Raw genomic sequence first — 6,000 nt, forward strand, 5'->3', positions numbered from 1 at the left:
AATTCGATCTTGCAAGACTGGCTAGACCAGAGGAGGTACACTGGTACAGATAGGAACTGAAAATCCAGGGAATCCAGGATGGATGAGCCCTATAGGACCAGTGGTGTGAGTGGCAAAACAGGGAGGGCAAAGGGAGAGTGGGTAGGAAAGAGGGAACCGATTACATGGAACTGTGTGTGACCTCCTCCCTGGGGGACGGACAACCGAAAAGTGGATGAAGGGAGACGTCGGACAGGGCAAGATATGACAAAATACCCATTTATAAACTACCAAGGGCTCATGCGGGAGGGGGGAGCGGGGAGGGAGGGGAAAAATGAGGACCTAATGTCGGGGGTTTAAATGGAGTGAAAATGTTTTGAGAAACGATGTACAAATGCGCTTTACACAGTTGATGTGTGTATGGATTGGGATAACAGTTGTATGAGCCCCTAATAAAATGTTAAAAAAATAAATAAATAAATACAAAAAAGCCGGGTCTTTGAAAAGATCAATGAAATGGACAAACTTCCAGTAAGACAGACAGAAAGGTAGAGGAATCTCAGATGACCGACCTCAGGAAAGGAATGGGAGTGTAGGACACACACTGTCGGCCTCAACAAACAAGCACTACACTACAAACAGCTCTCCATGCACAAATCTGACAAATTAGACAAGAGGAACCATTTTCTCAAAACCAAAACAACACAAAGAAAACAAGCTACCAATATCACTTACTATGAGTTTTTAACTTAAAAACTCCCATAAAAGAAACCTCCAAGCTCAGGGATTTCACTGGAGAATTTTATCAAATGCTTAATGAAGAAAAAAAGGAGCCTACATAATCTCTTCCGGAAAATAGAAGAGAAACAATTCTAAGTAGGGCTTGTTTTATCCTGCTACCTCCAAATAGCCAAAGACAGGGTAAAATAAAAGAGAACACTATACACTAATACCTTTCATGAATAAAGATGCAAAATGTAAAAACAAAATGCAGGCAAATTAAATTTTAAAATAATCATGCGCCATGACCAACTGGAATTTATTTCAGGATTACAAGACTAATTCGATATTTTGAAATCAGTCGATGTCATACAGCATATTAATAGACTAAGGAAGAAAAATCACAACCGTATCAATCAATGCAAAGAGCAGTTGATGACATTCAACACCCACTGTGATCAAAATTCTCAGAAAAATTGGAGTAGAGGAGGAAATGCTTCAACTTAACTAAGAACATCAATAAAATGCCTACAGCTAAGAATATATCTAAAGGGGAAAGGCTAAATGCTTTTCTCATAAGATCAAAATCAGGTGAGGTTGTCTTTTCCCTCTGTTCTTCAGCAATGTAATGTTGGAACATCTAGCCAGTGCAATGGATAATAAGACATGCAAAGGCATACGTCAGAAAGAAAGAAGTAAAAGAGCACTTTTTTTCAGTTGATATTATTGTCAACTGTTGAAAATCCCAAGGAATCTATACAAGAAATCTATATAGAGATAGAATATAGATCTCTTTTATATAATATATCCATTTGATATAGCAAACGAGTTCCAAAAAATTTCAGGAAACAATAAATATCCCCAAATAAATTGTGTTTCTACTACTAGCAATGAACACACAGATACTGAAATTTAAATAATTTACAATAGCTACAAAAAACGCTATACGCAAGACTACACTGAAAGAATTCCTTATTGGGGAGGTGGAAAAATGAGCTGTTACCAAGGGCTGACACATGTTGAATATGTATTCTTGACATCCTTAAAAGTATTTTTGAAAAGGAAGAATAATGTGGCGTTAGTCTGCCCAATTTCAAGCCTTATCACATGGCTTCAGAAATCCAGGCGAAGTGTTCCTGATGGAGAGGTGGGGAAATCGGGAAGCAAAACAAGGGGTCCAGCAATCTGCCCACACAGATTTCCCAGACTCTGTGCCACAGGTGCAAACAGTTCAGTAAAGAAAAGATGCCCTTTTCAACAGATGGTGCTGGAGCCATCCGACATTCAAAGGACAAAATGCAGGAAGAAAACAAAAGGGCAAAGCACGCCTCAAGCCAAGTCTCACACCATATGCAAAAATTAACTCCAAACGGGCCACAGATTTACATAGAAAATGCAAAGCTATAAAATCTTGGGGGTGGTGGATAGGATTAAATTTTGGGATCTCAGATGGGGCAAAGACATCTTGATTTTGACACACAAAGCAGAATCCATCAATACCCCCTCCCCCAAAAGGAGCATAAATTGGTCTTAAAGAAAACTCCCCCAAACCTGTTTGCTCCATAAAAGCCCATCTCCTACACCCATCATTGTCAAAGGCCTAGTCTAGTCCAAAGTGGGGAACAAGGTGAGTCACTGGATGACCCACAGGGGCTGCAAGAGCAGATACCTCCCCTTTATCCTGCACGACAGGCTGCAGAACTAAGGTTTTGATTGCCGGGGGCAGCAGTGAGTCTTTATTTTTTTAAGAAAAAAAGCGGTAGGCCAAATATGTGTGTGAGCCTATGGCTTAGAATGTACAAAGAGCTCTCAATACAGCAAGGAAGCAAATAATCTAGTTAGAACACGGCCAGAAGACATCTCATAGAAATGCTATTCAGATGGCAAAGAAGCACACGGAAAGATGGGGTTTCGCCATCAGCGAAGCGCCAATTGGAGCCCCACGTGGCTATCCCTGCTGGCTACAGCATGGAGGCAGGGAGCCCAGAGCAGCCCCGCGCTCCTGGTGGGAGTGTAAAATGGTACAGCTCTTCTGGAAAACAATTGGTCGGGTTAATTCAAAAAGCAGACCCAGGGTTGCTATTCAATAAAAAAAGAAAACGAAAAAAGATCAAGTGTTAGTAAGAACATAGAGGCAAAAAGAATCCCCACATGACCCCGCAATTCTCCTCCTGGGTCCATCCTCCAAGAACTGCAAACGGGCCCGGCGGTGCCTGCAAGGTTCACGGCAGCACCACTCCCAGTGGCCACCAGCCCTAGGGCCCCTCAGCAGAGGAGTAGATAGCCGAAAAGCCTGCTGTGCAGTGGAGTTAGGTGCCGTCGGGTCGGTTCCGACTCCTCGCAACAGAAGGAAACAGCGACGGGTCCGGCGCCATCCTCACGATTGTTGCCATGTTTGAGGGCATTGTAGCCACTGCGCCATCAACCTGTCTCACCAAGCGCTTTCCTCCTCTTCGCTGTTACACATCCAGCCGTCATAAGGCATGAGGAGTGCATGCTCGGACACGGATGAACCGTGAAAATATTATGCCGAGTGAAATAAGCCAGACACACAAGGACAAATATGGTATGATTCCAGTTATAGGAGATCTTTTGAATAGGCACAATGCCTGCAGACAAGTAGAATAGCGATTGCCAGGATCTGGGATGGTACTGCTTAAGGGGCACAAGAGTTTCTGTTTGAGGTGCTGAAACCCGTCGCCCTCCCCTCACTTTTGCCCCATCTCAAATTCACCATCGAGTTGATTCCGACTCATAGCAACCCTGTAGGACAGGGTAGAATGGCCCCTGTGGGTTTCTGAGACTAACTCTTTACAGGAGTAGAAAGTCCCATCTTTCTCCTGTGGAGTGCCTGGGGGTTTCGAACTGCTGGTATTGGGATTAGCAGCCAAATGTGTAACCACTATGCCACCAGGGCTCCTGGTGAAGGGTCCATGAGCTCACGATTATGTCTTACAACTGCAGGCGAAGCTGCAGTAATCACAAAATAAAATGTTTAATTTAAACAAAAAGGGTTCCAGAGCCAAATGGGTTTGGGAAACATTGTATACCTCTCCCCCTCCCTCTCACCTCCCCAGAGAGGCAAGATCTCTGAATATGGCTAGCAACGAGGAGCCATATTTGACTTTGCTGAACCCATTGTTTCCCATGCACGGCTCCCCATCCCCAGGGCCCATCTTGATGCTCATCTCACTGGAATTTGTATTCTTTACAGCCGGGTTTCTCACAGCGAGTCTTGAACTGGGAGCATCAGTGCCAACAGGGAGCTTGTTAGAAACAGTCCCCGTCCCAGACCCACTAAGCCGAATCTTTATTTGAGGAAGATACCCAGGCCATTAGTCTCAATGATAAGATTTGAGAAGCACTGACCAGAGTCAGGTTTCTCTGACCCTGAGAAACACGAGAATACATTTCACTCTGCACCGTCAGAGCCACGGTGGGTGACGTTTGAACTCTGAGAGGTAGGCAGGAAGTTGTCAAGGGAAAACCAGAGACTTGGAGGTTAAAGTGATAAGGCCAAGGTCATCTGCTATTGAGTGGCAGAGCTGGGGCTGTCGCAAATCTCCAGGTATTATTCACTTGGATTTTTTTTTGGATTTTCACCTCCAATGTTTGGCCCACCTGCCTTAACCCTTCTTTGTTAGGAGACTGTAGGGAGCATGGCTTCTCAGCACGGCTTGGTTCTCATTGGCTATGGGAGGATCCCACCTGCCTTTCCTGGACACCCCTACAGAATCACATCGCCCTCTTGTTTACTTCTTCACGGCCTGAGGTGGGGTGGAGTGGATGGGCCTGTCTCCAAGGACTCTCTGGCTCAGACGTGCCTTGTTTGTTTCTGTGACTCTTCAGCACCAAGAATCCAAACTCACTGGTGTCAAGTCCACTCCAATTCAGAGTGAGCCTGGGACAGGGGAGAGCTGCCCTGGTGGGTTCCCAAGGCAGTGACTTTAAAAACAAAATCATTTTATTGGGGCCTCGTACAACTCTTATCACCATCCATCCATCCAGTGTGTCAAGCACAGAGAACCTCATCTTTGTCCCTCAGAGCAACTGGTGGTTTCAAACTGCTGACCTCAGGGTTAGCAGCCCAACATGTAACCCCTATGCCACCAGGGCTCCTCGCTCTTCAACAACCTCTCCTCTTTTGATGACCTCGCCTCTTTCAGCTAGTCACGTCCTGGTCATTCTTACACAAGTATTTCTTGGGTACCTACTGGGCTGTACAAAAGATGCCCCGAGGCCAGGGAGAGTAGACCTACTATGAAACATCAGTTACCTAGAGCTCGGGGCAGCATACTTCCACTCTGACCCGCCTGGCATTGCCGTGCGGCCGGATCCAATTGCCCGCAGCTAGATCTTGCTGTTGTTGACTTGTGCCAGGTGCTCCAGCTACAGCGGTGAACCAGACGGCCCAGGCGCCTGCCCTTGTGCAATTGGCATTCCTGCTCCGTCACTGCACCCCCCCAGATTTGTCCCCGGCCCTCTTTGTTCCTTCTCACACACCTGCCCTCTGTCAACACACGGAGGCACGGCCCTCGGTTGGGCTCCCCACGTCTCCTGCTCGCGTGCCCTCTGCTCCTGGGGCATTTTGCAAGCACCGAATCCCCCGGTTTCCAAGATAAACTGTGAAGGCCGCAGGACTCTGAAGCCATCACATCAGTGCCAACGTGACAGAGTGAACACACTGTCCTCCTGGCTAAGTTGACCTTGCACTGTCTCGGACCTCGCACACTGGCCGGGAGAGAGCAAAGAATGCATGCACCCGGGCAACAGGTTCCCCCAAGGACACGCCTCGAATGCATTTCACTGCTTCTTTTTCCTGTCTCCATTCCTACCAGCGGAGCATTTTCTTCTCCTCGTTTAAGATAAAAATGAACTCAAGCAGAGGGAACGGACAAATAAGCCGCCATCTTTAGGAAATGGAGTTTTCTTCTGGAAACATGTTTCCTCCAGCCCTTCCATATCTGGGCTCTCTCTGCGCCTCCCAGCTGCTGGGTCCAACCAGCCAGCCCTGCATTCCTCCGGACGGAAACCAAATCATCATTCCAGCCGGTTTGGCTAAGCCCGAGGGTCGGGTGGAAGGACAGCTCAGGATGGATTTGTAGCCGAATGCTTCGCGCTGCATGCCCTGCGTCAATCCCGGGTTTGTTCTTTCTGACAGGGACACAAACAACGGTCTCTAAAACAGGAAGAGAGCGGGGGCGGCACGATCCCTCTAATCCAGTTAGGAGTTGGCTTAGGGGATTGTCTTTTTCTGGCACTTGTTAAATGGTACAGCTCTTCTGGAAAACAATTGGTCGG

The sequence above is a fragment of the Echinops telfairi genome, unplaced genomic scaffold (assembly GCF_000313985.2).
Source record: "Echinops telfairi isolate 266 unplaced genomic scaffold, ASM31398v2 ScPeMD7_7467;HRSCAF=8505_1, whole genome shotgun sequence".
Lineage (NCBI taxonomy): Eukaryota > Metazoa > Chordata > Mammalia > Afrosoricida > Tenrecidae > Echinops > Echinops telfairi.